Source organism: Eublepharis macularius, chromosome 7 (assembly GCF_028583425.1).
Source record: "Eublepharis macularius isolate TG4126 chromosome 7, MPM_Emac_v1.0, whole genome shotgun sequence".
Lineage (NCBI taxonomy): Eukaryota > Metazoa > Chordata > Lepidosauria > Squamata > Eublepharidae > Eublepharis > Eublepharis macularius.
This window is the reverse complement of record NC_072796.1, coordinates 141,959,231-141,972,699: the sequence shown is the minus strand read 5'-3', so window position 1 is coordinate 141,972,699 and position 13,469 is coordinate 141,959,231.

The window sequence follows — 13,469 nt, the reverse complement described above, 5'->3', positions numbered from 1 at the left end:
GTGTGGAGTCAGTTTGCCGTGTTAGTTTGCAGCAGTAAAAGCATCCAATTCCTATGTAGTATAAGCCTTCGATAACCACAGCTCTCCCTGCCAGATGCATCTGACAAAGAGAACTGTGGTCCCCGAAAGTCCACACCAGGCGCCACTGGGCTCCCCCAGACCACGCCGCTGTAAAGGAAATCTGTTACCTGTGATAATGTGATAACCATTCATAGTCTCTATTCAGTCCCAGCTTGACAGAGTCAAATTTGCATATGAATTCCAATTCAGCAGCCTCCCGTTGGATTTTGTTTTTGAAAGGTTTCTGTTGGACCACAGCGACCTTTAGGTCTTTGGTGGAATGTCCTGGTAGATCTACTCCATTATATAATAACCTTCTAGAGCGCTCAACACACTTTCCGTACATCATCTTCTTCCTTGTAGTCCTCACAACAGCCTTGTAAGGCAGATGAGTATTGCCATAATGTAAGGTTGCCAACCACCAGGTGGGGCCCGAAGATCTCCCAGATCCGTTACCCCAGAGAAAACGGCTGCTTTGGATGTTGGACTCTATGGAATTATGCCCTGCTGAGGTCCCTCCCAAACCCCACGCTTCCCAGGCTTGGCCCCACTTGGAGGAGGTGGGTTGGCTCATTTATGTGGGTCAGCTTTGCATGGGGAGAGGAATGGAAAAGGAAAGGAGGTGGAGATGCTGACAGACAGAATCACAGATGTGGCCTCTGGACCTCAAGGTCGGCTCAGGTTTTAAGTTTCTTTTTTTTTTTGTAAAGCAGGAAGAGAGAAAAATGTGCAGACACGGTGGAAACACGAAAAGATACAAGCGACACAAAGAGGAAAGACCTCAAACAGCATTTGTGAGCACTGATGACTCCTCTACGGAGAACGGAGGTAAAGGCTTAAATTCAAACCCTCCCAGGCAGATGTCCAACACGCAGGCCGCCCACTCCTCCCCAGAAGGGAGCGAGTGGCGGCAGGGAAAGGTAACTCTCAACGGCAAGAGGAACAACCCACCCCTCCTTTCCTCCAGATTTATTTATTTATTTATTTATTTATTCAATTTATATACCGCCCATCCCAGGGGCTCTGGGCGGTGAACAGTTAAAATTGATAAAAACAAAAACTAAAATCAATATACAAATAATAAAACAAATTAACAAGGTGCAGTGGTGGGGAGAACCTTCCCCACCCCAAAGGTGGGAGGCCGACATGGCACCGCCCCCTTCAATCACCAAACGCCTGGCGGAACAGCTCTGTCTTACAGGCCCGGCGGAACGATAATATGTCCCGCTGGGCCCGGGTTTCCATTGACAGAGCGTTCCACCAGGCTGGGGCCAGGACTGAAAAAGCCCTGGCCCTGGTTGAAGCAAGGCGGGCTTCCTTAGGGCCGGGGACCACAAGTAAATATTTATTCGCTGATCGGAGCGATCGGAGCGATTATTATGCTTTGTTGAAGAGGATAATTCTGAGTTCAGCTAGGTCACTGGAGATTCTTGAGGAATCCTTTATTTGCCTCAATTTGGATCCAGGAAAAGGTGTGTGTGTGGGGGGGGGGAACACTGTCTCCTCACTCCTTTCCCCCACTGTAAACAGGTCCCCTGTGGTGCTATCTGCCCTAGGAAAGAAAGTATATATTCATTTAAAGCAGCAAGAAACCCAATCACATTTCTCCAATGTTTTGATGCCCCCTATTCCTAGGCACATTCAGTCCCTAGACTGACTGACTGACTGACTGACTGACTGACTGACTGACTGACTGATTGATCTCTCTACACAAGACATCTTACACACTCAAGTATAGGGAGCTGCAAAATTAGCCAGGAAGCATAGTTTAAAAAGACAGAGGCAGCGAGATGTCTCGTCAGAGGTAAATCAAGATGGGTAGCCATGTTAGTCTATCTTCAGCAATAAAAAAGAGCAAGAGTCCAGTAGCACCTGTAAGACTAATAAAATTAGTGGTCAACTATGAGCTTTCGTGAGCCACAGCTCACTTCTTCAGATACATCCTGGGAAAGTTTGTTAATTTCATCTTCACCGCCCTAAGGGGAGGTGAAATTGACAGGGCCTTCAGGACGGCTGCATTTCCTGGCTAAGGTTACGCCTCCCTACACTTGAGCGTCCTCGTTGAAGATGTCTTGTGTAGAGAGACTCGCCCGCCTTTCTCACTGAGACTCAAGGTGGATTACATAGTGTGAGATTAGCGCAGACAATTTGATTGTAATGCCAGGGCTCAGACCCTGGACATAGGAGGTGCTAAAAGGCAAGACATCTGAGCACACGCAGAGTGCATGACATCGCACGCCAATTATGTACACTGTGTTTCAACACGCACCGATCAAAATTAAAAGTTCAGCAGTAGCTTTGAATCGCAGTCTCAGAGCCAAGCTACAAGTGACGGCTGACACAGGTTGGACACTTGTCAGCTTCCCTCAAGTTTTGATGGGAAATGTAGGCTGTAACGGAGAGCCAAGCTGTAAAACCAGGACGCCTACATTTCCCATCAAAACTTGAGGGAAGCTGACAAGTGTCCAACGTGTGTCAGGCGTCACTTGTAGCTTGGCTCTCAGAGCTGGGGAACCAGCCAGGGGGCAGAAAGAGGGACAAGAAAGCACTGTACCATTGATGCAGAAGGGAATAAGGCAGGCTGTCTCACAGGGAGAAAATCTAAGTCTGAAGCGAGGGGGGTGCAGTGTTATACTGCTCCAACTCCCTCATGGGACTCAGCACCATAATGCAGTTAGGGCTCGGCTCTTTTACAGCTTCCCAAGCCAGGCACAAGCCCTTCAAGATCCAAAGGGAATTGTCTCTGGAGAAGTTCCAGGGAGACAGTCAACTTCTCCTCTCATAATTCAGGACAGACAAGACAGTAACAGCTCCTCAGAAAGGTCGAAACACACACACACAATTCCACAGACCCCCTCTAAAGCCAGCCACATTATCTACAGATGCCCATCGAATAAGCACCCTTTACTGCACGGACAGACACAGGCACACACAATTCCACTCTGTACAGGACAGATCAGAGGCAGACACCACTACAAACCACACCCAGCAATCTCACACCAAATGAGGAGTCCACATGAGCTCTGCAAGAGGTCAGCTGCTTGCTGAATGGTCCCAGAGCACAGAGCGTTCGCTGCTGCTGCTGGAATGTTCCTTTCTCTGTCCCTCCAAGCCTCTTTGCTTTTCTGCACTGTAATGATGCTTCTTTTAGCAGGACTTTTGCTTTACAGGTCAGAAAGGACGTGGCAAGAGATACAGATGTCCCCCCTCCCGTACACTTTTGAAAATTCAAGTCACTCCCTGGCCGTTTCCAGATGGCTTACCTGCACCCGGAACGTCGTGCCAAGTTGCGGGGAAAACGCGAAATATCATGTTTTCTCGTGCAAGTTTTGTGCAACGTCATGCAAAACTTGCGTGAGAAAACGCGATATTTCACATTTTCCCCGCAACGTGGCGCAACGTTCTGGGTGCAGGCAAGCCATCGGGCATCGCCCTTCTCTCAGCCTCTGTTACAGGACTTGCAGTCCAGGAAAGGGCATCTACTAAGCCTGCAGACTGCCAGTGTGCAACATCTGCCAACACTTCACAGGGGCAGAGAGGGACATCCTGCCAACACCCCAATTCTCGTACCATGGATCCCTTGGCAAACGTCCTTATTGTGGCAGAAGCCTCTCCCCCACCCGCTGTATGCCAGATTCAGGCATGCTGAAATGGCTTGTACTGCACTGGTTTAAAAGCCAAACACAACAGAGTGTGTTGTTAGACAGACCGGAAAATGAGAGAAATAAATAATAATAGAGAGACATACTAGAAAAGCATAATTTTGCCCTCTGGGATGTTCACAGCTGCTGTGTGTGCATCAGCAGGTGTTTCAAAAAGTATTTATTTCTGAGATCTTTCTCTCTGTTTTCAGCCAAAAGGAAGCTCACAGGAAACAAGATCCCATGGTGCAAATGAGAAAACTAAATGCTAAAGACCGCTTTGGGAAGGAGAGCTCGGTTGGAGCTGGAGCCAGGCAGGAGGGCGTGGCACGGGGCCTGGCTGCTGCCTGCCCTCCCCTAGAGGCCGTGCCTTCCTGCACCTTGGAGACCAGACCCGTTCCTCTCCCACCCATTTCCCTTGGGAGTGCTGTGAGCGAGCTCCCTCCCAAGCCATTTTTTTCCTTTGGAAAAGCAGGCGCACAGGGCCCCAATTCAGATCAGGTCATGGGGATGGTCTAGGGTTGCCAGCTCCTGGCTGGGAGATTCCTGGAGATTTGGGGGTGGGGGCTGGAGAAGGTGGGGTTTGGGGAGGGAAGGGACTTCAGTTGGTTATAGTACCATAGGGTCCACCTTCCAAGGCAGCCATTTTCTCCAGGGGAGCTAATTTCTGTCACCTGGAGGCCAGTTGAAATTCCGGGAGCTCTCCAACCACCACCTGGACGCTAAAATAAAACAACCAGCCGAGATGACCTAACTAAACAAATCTTTATACTTATATCAATCAACAATCATTTAAACAAACATATACTTCCCAAAGCCTTAATATGGAGAGAATAAGCAAAATGGTAGGTAAAGGTATTCCCCTGCGCAAGCACCGAGTCATTACTGACCCATGGGGGGACGTCGCACCACGACGTTTTCTTGGCAGACTTTTTACGGGGTGGTTTGCCGTTGCCTTCCCCAGTCATCTACACTTTACCCCCAGGAAACGGTACAAGTGCATTAATTGGTTACATACATCAAACAAAAATCAGTATCACTTTAGCACAGCTGGAGTTAAAGTGCCATGTGCCATGTAAACATATATGACATTCCTGTATTCTTATGAAGTGCCAGTACAGAAGAATTCTTTATAAAACCAAATTTTGAAATGGACGAGTTATTTTTCGTGGAATTACTTGCACCGCCTGAAAAACATGTTTGGATTCATCGTTAAGAAATATTTGTGGTACAGCAGTTTATGGTTACTTGGCTTATAATAGCTGTTCAGAACAGGCGCTGCCACTTTGTAAGAATACAGGAATGTCATATGTGTTTACATGGCACATGGCACTTTAACTACGGCTGTGTTGAAGTGATACTGATTTTGGTTTGATGCTGTGCCTTTCATATGTAACCAATTAATGCACTTGTACCATTTTGCTTATTTTCTCTGTATTAAGGCTTTTGGAAGTATATATTTGTTTAAATGATTGTTGATTGATATAAGCAGGGCTTTTTTTCAGCTGGAACGCGGGGGAACGGAGTTCCGGAACCGCTTGAAAATGGTCACATGGCTGGTGGCCCCGCCCCCTGATCTCCAGACAGAGGGGAGTTGAGATGGCCCTCAGCGCGGAGGGCAATCTCAACTCCCCTCTGCCTGGAGATCAGGGGGCGGGGCCACCAGCCATGTGACCATTTTCTCCGAGGGCAACCCACTGAGTTCCACCACCTCTTTTCCCAGAAAAAAAGCCCTGGATGTAAGTATAAAGATTTAGTTCGTTCGTTCGTCACGGCTGGTTTTTCTGTTTTGGTTCTTGACCGTGATACTCTCTACCACCCTGAGGCTGGCAATCCTAGAAGGGTCTGTGTCTCAGCGGATCCTCTGCTTGGCATGCGTGGTTCAATTCCTTGCAGCATCTCCAGTTAAAAGGATCTGGCAGTTGGTGATCTGAAAGGCACTTGCCTGAGATCCCGGAGAGCCACTGTCGGTTTGAGTGATGGGCTGATTCAGAGAAGGCACCAACTTCGTGTGTGTTCGTGGGGGAGAGGCTTTAAGGCTCTGTAGAAAGAACTGGACTCCCTTACCCAAGCAGGCCACACAGCAGCTCCACCAGACAATCTGAGGCCAAGAAAATGGCCTGGGGTTGGGGGGCAGCTGAGAGCCACCCTCCCCTCTGCGCCACAGCCCCAATCCAGACAGGCTTTTTAAAGAAGACAGACACTTGGGAACTCAGAACTCCCAGCATGTCGGATTCACACTCAGAGATTTATCTTGTAGAAACCTGGTGGAGGGACCTGAACCCTGAGCCTGAAGAAAAAAAAACTCTACCAGCTCAGGCTGGTCAAAATTTAACTAGAGCAAAACAAGAAAGGTCATGATCTGGGCACCAAAAAGAAAAGGTTTTTCTGCAGTAAAGAGGGGCAACAACACGCCTGCTTTTGCTGAGGAGCAGCAGCCAGGGAGAGAGGGGCTGTGGTAGCCCCCCACCATATTTGTGTGTGTCAAAGAGAAATTGTGCCAACTGCAGCTGGGTAGAGAGGGAGGAATCTGTGGACTGCACTGCCAGGCAGCCCTGCATCTCCCGAGAAGTTGCCAAAGCTGCAAGCCCAGGGCAGCTGCTAGTGCCGGGTAGGAAAGCACTGATTAATCTCAGCAGTGCTCAGATCCGGTGTTGCAGATGTGCGGGCTGCTGCTGATACAGCAGCTCCCAGCACCTTCTCACAGCACAGACCTACAGCCAACTAAAGACACGCACATGGCAAGCCGAGCCTATCCCAACCCATGGATAGGGGATGGAGAGTCTGTTGCAAGTCACAGAATTCTGGGACACGAACCCCCCCAGACTTTATGGCAGCTGCTAAGACGTCAGAATTGCCTCACTGGGTCCATCTAGTCCCACATTCTCTTTTCCACCGTGGCTGGCCAGATGTCTCCAGGGAGCTCACAAGCTGGGCCTGAATAGACTTTCACTATCTCCAGCATCTGATAGGATGTAATGATGTGCCGTGAAATTGCAACCATCTTATGGCGAGTCCAGCAAAGGGATTTCAAAGCAAGTGAGAAGCAGAAGGGGGTGACCATTCCCTTCCTGTGCAGAGTCTGCCTTGGTGGTCTCCCATCCAAGTACTCACCTTGCTGAACTTCCAAAATCTGAGACGATTGGGCTGTACCATGCCACCTTCCCTCCTCCAGCACCTGGTATTCCAAGGGGGTGTGTGTGTGTGTTATGTGCCGCCAAGTCACCTCCAACCCATGGCAACCCTATGAACAAAAGACCTCCAAAACGTCCTATCATGAACAGACTTGCTCAGATCCTGCAAACTGGAGGACGTGGCTTCTTTTATTGAGTCCAGCCATCTCATTTTAGGCCTTCCCAGGGGTCATTTCGTAGAAAAAGAGCTGGAGGAACTCATTAGCATAACTCATTAGCATAACTCATTGGCATATGCCACGCCCCTCGACATCACCAGAAGTGTCATTAGCATAACTGATTTGCATATGCCACGCCCCCTGACCACCTATCCTGGCTGTTTTGGACCCAATCCTGGCCATTTAGGGACCAAATTGCGTCCAAAATGGCAAAAAGGGGCTGAAAATGGCCGAAAAGGAGCCCCAAATGGTCAGGATTGGGCTGCTGCTGAGTGGGAGAGTGATCCACCACCCATCAGAGGCCCGATCCGGGCTGTTTCGGCCCCAATCCAGGCTGAAACGGGCCCAAAATGGCCGAGAGTCAGGTGGGCGGGGCCACCTGACATGTGACCTCTTTGGGGAACTGCCAGAACTGCGTTCCGGCGTGTTCCCCCTCGAAATGAGCCCTGGGCCTTCCTCTTTTCCTACTACTTTTCCTAGCATTATTGACTTTTCCATAGAATCTTGTCTTCTCATGATATGACCAAATTACGATAGCCTCAGTTTTGTCATTTGAGCTTCTAGGAAGAATTCAGGCTTGATTGGATCTAGTTCCCACTTATTTGTCTTTTCCAAGGTAAACTAACACTAAACCTTGAACTGGTTGCATTTATCTATCATCAATGGCTGAACCATGGACTCCTAGCATGTGCAATATAATGGCTGGCCTGGGCTTTAAACTATTTGGAGCACAAGCCTAAGAATATAACAGCAGCCCTGCCGGATCAGACCAACAGGCCGCCTCGTCCACCCTCTTGTCTCACCAAGTGGCCCCCAGGTGCACCAGAAGCCCTACAAGCAGAGCACAGGGGCCCCCGCTCCCCCCGTTGCTCCTCTCCAGCACTGGCATTCAACACTCCACTTCCTCCAAGTATGGAATATTTACAGTGAAATCCTAAGTGGAGCTACTCCAGTCTAAGCACACTGATTTCAATGGGCTTAGACTGGAGTAACTCCACTTAGGATTTCACTGTTCATCATTATGGCTAATAGGCATTAATGGTCGCTCTTCTGTAAAAAAAGTGTAATCCCCTTTCAGGGCCATCTGAACTATGAACTATGATGCATCCAGTGGCAGAGAATTCCACAAGCTAATCACTCATTGAGAGAAGGAGGATTTCCTTTTGTCCGTTCTAACTCTGCTGCCCATCCATTTCATGGGGTGCCTTCGAGTTCTAGTATTATGGAAGGTCACTGGAATGCAATCCTAAAGGCACATGCTGGGAGAAAAAACTACTAATCATATTTCTAGGTGGGGATAGCTGTGTGGGTCAGCCGTAGAAGACCAAGATTCAAGTCCATCCGCACCTTAAAGACCAAGATTTCCAGGGTATAAGCTTTCGAGAGGTATCTGACTCTTGAAAGATTATACCTCTGAAATCTCCTTAGTGTCTAAGGTGCTACGGTACACGAGTCTTTCTAATCATATTTCTGGTTTCATTACTGAAAGCAAAGATATCTGAAACAGCAACAACTTTCATTCTTGGCAGCTGGCTGTGCCATGGGGGGCTCAGGCACGGAATGCACAGAGGGCTGGGTGAAGAGCAACCCCCCCCCCCCGTCCCATTCTTGCATCTCACTGTTTATTGATTTTTTCTGCTTTCATCTGGGAATGACAACCAGCTTGTTTGTGCGGCAAAAGAAAATCACTTAAATTGGACGATGTACCACGCTCTTAGCACCTTGTTACACAGACAAGGAGCTAATCTACAGAGAAACAGAGACGCTGACAGAGATCCTGAATTCCAAACGAAGCTCAGGGCAGCCACCCTCACCTGTGCTCTTGATCAGAAATTACAGAGCTGTGGAAAGGAGCCGATCTGCAGACATTTTTTTAAAAGTGAGGCAGGCTGGCCCCATAAGCTCATAAGAACATAAGAGAAGCCATGTTGGATCAGGCCAATGGCCCATCCAGTCCAACACTCTGTGTCACACAGTGGCCAAAATCCAGGTGTCCTCAGGAGGTCTGCCAGTGGGGAAGGGACACTAGAAGCCCTCCCACTGATTGCTGCCCCCCCAAACACCAAGAATACAGAGCATCACTGCCCTAGACAGAGAGTGCCATCTATTCTTTGTGGCTAATAGCCACTGATGGACCTCTGCTCCATATGTTTCTCCAATCCCCTCTTGAAGCTGTCTATGCTTGAGGCTGCCACCACCTCCTGAGGCAGTGAATTCCATGTGTTAATCACCCTTTGGGTGAAGAAGTACTTCCTTTTATCCGTTCTAACTCGACTGCTCAGCAATTTCATTGAGTGCCCACCACAAGTTCTCGTATTGTAAGCTCATTGAAGAACAGTAGGGAGCTTTTGGTAGCAGGTTGCTTGTGCTGGCTTCAATGCTGTCCCCAAACTGCAGGAGACAGAAAGAACCCAGCAGCAGGGCCATAAACTTCAGGGGGCAGAAGAGCTCAAGCCCCCTCTGGGATTTCCTAAGCAGGGCAATGCCAAGTAGCTTAATGAAGCTGCTTAGACTGCCCAGTTCAGCCAGGCCTGTTTCACAGAATCACAGAATTGGAAGGGTCTTCCAGACCAACAAGTCCAACCCTCTGCCAAATGCAGGAACAGCCGAAAGCTTCTCCAGCAAGGACTCGCCCAGCCAGTCCTTGAAGACTGCCAATGAGGGGGAACCCCCCACACCCCTAGACAGCCGATTCCACGGTCTTTGTTGCAAAACTGGGGAATAGCTTGCCTGGATTCTCGGTGATCTTCCATCCAAATGACTCAAGTTCTGCTTCAGCTTCAGGCCACTCTCTGGACTAGGCTGTTTCCTTTTAAGTAAATGTTTCAAAGATGCCCCTAGTTCTCATTTTGCCTTCCTGAACTTGACAATTTCTTCGGTCTCCATTTTAAACACATTTTGCAAATTCAGCTGCCAAGGAAGCTTTATCAAGGAGGAGAATGGCATGGAGAGAGAGGGGAGCATCTTCAACCCTTTTTTTCTCCTCCCTTCTCTTGCTGGAAAAAGCTCCCCCCCCCCCACAAGTTGTTTCTATCCTTGCTGTGGAGAAATTGTTGGTACCTGTTAAGTTTTTTTCCTCCCTGCAAGGATAAAAGCACAGTAAGAAGGGGCTTTTCCAAAGAGAAAACAGGGGAGGAAAGGTTTAAATTTTCCCCCCTCCCCATATAATTCTCATGCCAGATAATGCAGTTCTGGCAGATAAATTTGCAAAACTACATTCTTTAAAATAGACATGGAAGACACAAGGGCCGTTTCCAGACGGCCCCCCGCCTCGCGAAACGTCGCGCGTCGTCGCGCAGAAAACGCGAAATATCGCGTTTTCTCGCGCGAGTTTTGCACGACGTCACGCAAAACTCACGCGAGAAAACGCGATATTTCGCGTTTTCTGCGCAACGACGCACGACGACGCGCGACGTTTCGCGAGGCGGGGGGCCATCTGGAAACGGCCCATGTCTTAGAACCCTTAGTCTGTAGCAGCAAAGCCAATAGGTATAATTCGGGTCACCTTTTAATCTCACAGGCTTATGACTGCAGGGGCCCAAATCTGCTCAGAACCACAGCATGGGGGCATTTTCCTACATTAGGGGAAGGGGACCTCTATTTTGTAAGCAAAAGTTTGGGTTTCGTGTAGCATTTTTCCCTTTTGATGTGTGTTTTTAAGAGTCAATTGAAACCCTGCTTGTGCCCTAAAAATCTTTAAAATAAACCAAATGTACCAGGTGCCTGGCTCCTTTTCAACCTTTACAAGATAAATGTTCCTGCCTAAAAATGCTGCTAGACCTCAATGAGGTGATCACAAACTGCTACTTATTTACCAAGTATTACCCTTTCAGTCATGAAAAGGCCAAATCATTGTAGCCCTTGTCTAATTAGTATTTTGTACTTCACATACAGCTCGCCAAATCCTCAAACACGGCTAACTCCTCTGGATACTGTGTAAACCACTCTGGGTGGGTGTTAATGTTAAGTTGTCCTGAAGGGAGGTATATAAATCGAATGTTATTATCGTTATTGTTATTTGCCCTATTTTGAAGTGGTGCAACGTAGCCCAAGATTTGCAGCGCTGCACCCTCTGTGGCATTGCAAAGATGTGCCTCTCACAGTGAGCGGCTGAAAATATTGCCAGTCAAAATCTCGACTGGGGTTGCTAGTCCCATCAGGCCCCCCTGGGATGAACTGGCTTCACACATGACAGATATTTGGAATATTATTGCTGTGTAGAACAAAGCAGACTTGCTCATGTCTAATATGCCACACATGCAAGCCAGACCAGCCTCCACAAATGTGGCACCGGCTGCTCATGAGAGTTGACTGGGGGGGGGCAGGGGGGTGTCCAGCCACAGAGGATTGTCAGAAAATAGGCATCTCTGTACCAGCCCCAATGGGCCTTTTCAGTAGCATGGTGTACTTTCCTAGGCAGCAGTGGAATTCGTCGGAAAGCAGGAGAGAGTCGGGGCAAGGGTTGCCAACTCCCAGGTGAGACCTGGCGATGTCCCAGAATCACAACTGATCTCCAGACTGCATAGATCAATTCCCCTGGTGGAAATGGCGGGTTTTGAGGCATTATGTCCCAGCCGAAGTCCCTCTCCTCTCCAAACCCTGCCCTCCCCAGGCTCCACCCCCAAATCTCCAGGAATTACCCAACCTGAAGTTGGCAACTCTGTGGGGCACATAAGGAAGCAGACATTGAGGGTGGAATGAGGCGAGAGAACAGAAGCGGCCAAATGGTCTTTGCTTACCCCTTTTGGGTAGGAGCTGCTAACACTGGCCTACTTTAAAAGGCTGTTGTAAGGACAGGTGTGTTTTTTTAGCCGAAGTCTGAAAGCATTTGTTTTATGCTGAATGCAGTTCCAAGCAAACGGCTGGCTTAGAAGCAGTGACGGCACCTCTGGCTCCCTGTTGCCGGGCTCTGTGTCTTGTACAGGCTCGAAGCTGTAAGCTCTTTCTCTCACCTCAGGCCAAGGTCTGTAATGGCCTGTTTTCTCCTCAGGCAGTGCCGTCCCACACCTGCGCCTGGAAGATGGGCTGGGCTCTGTGTGTGTATGTGTGTGTGTGTGCGCGAGTGTTCCGCTACTTGTGTTCATCCATCCTTCCTGTGCCTCCCCCAGAGGAGATGTGCCTGCCTCCGCCTCTTGCCCTATCAATCTTTCAGGAGCTGAACCGGCTGGTCTCACGGGGAAGGAGTATTAGCTCAGGCTGAGATAGCACCGGACAAGCAGCAGAGGGGAAACAGCGGCGGCGGTGACAACAAACAAGCCCGTGGCTGCCAAAAACCGCAACAGCAGCCATGAAATATTCATCTGGGCCCTGCAGCTGCCCGGATGAATATGAGGACTGGTGAACCTGGGCAAAGAGGCCTCCTCTCCCTGCCCCCGCCCCCCCACCTGCAGCTATGCCATGCATCAAAAATGCAGCTCCACCTGACACGCTTTGGGACGTGGTTAAAGATGCATGACCCTATTTTTGGAACATCTTCATCCCATCTGTTACCTCTTCTCCGTCTTCGAAGACTCCTGGAGGAGAAGCCAGTGACGGTGGCTGCTCACCGAGGCTCGGGAGGGAGGGAGGGAGGGAAGAGGGCAGCTTCCAACTAGTTGCCCAGCTTGTTCCGGTGTACTAAGAACGGCAAGGTTTCCAATAATTGGGACCTTTCAACCTCCTAATGAAGAGATGGAGACATCGTCTTATCTGTGCAATAAATGAGCCTGGCCGAAAAAGTATCAAGCTCAACGGTAGATGCATTTCTAAATGTATTCAGCAACATCCATTCAAAGCTTTGTACACACAGTGGCTGACTGGGATGTTGAAATGGTTCTGGCAGGAGCTGAGGTAAGAGGCCACGTAGGATTGGCAGACCCATAGGGGCCACCAGCCCTGGACTGAGTGACGAAATGGGTGTGGGCTCGCCCGTTTGGCAAACCAATGCCCTTTGCCATCATTAATTTGTTTCTGTCAACATTTACACTCTGTTTTCCCTTTTGGCTTACGGAGGTGGTGGCTCTGGTATGAACTGAGTGGCTGAGGGTGTGGCCAACACGGCAGGGCCTCCCAGGCAAGAACTCTCTGGGAACTTTGCTGGCAAGTCCAAGGGCCAAGCTGCCCTGGTACAATATATTACTGGGAAACTGTATTCCGTGAACTTTCGGATCAAAGCTTGCAAGGCAGCTTATATAAAAACATCCATTTAAAACATTAAAAGCCAACAGCTTGCACAACTAAAAATAAAAATCAGAGCCAAAAAAAGACAATAGTCAGCAGAAAACACACCCAACCCCACTCCAAAGGACTAAAAATGCCCAACTTAATGCAAGACTTGGGCGAACTGAAATGTCTTCTGCCAGCACCTGAAACTCAAGGGCAGATGGTACCGAGCAGAGCCCAGGTGGTAATTTTCCCCAGGCCAGCTTGGCTAGGGA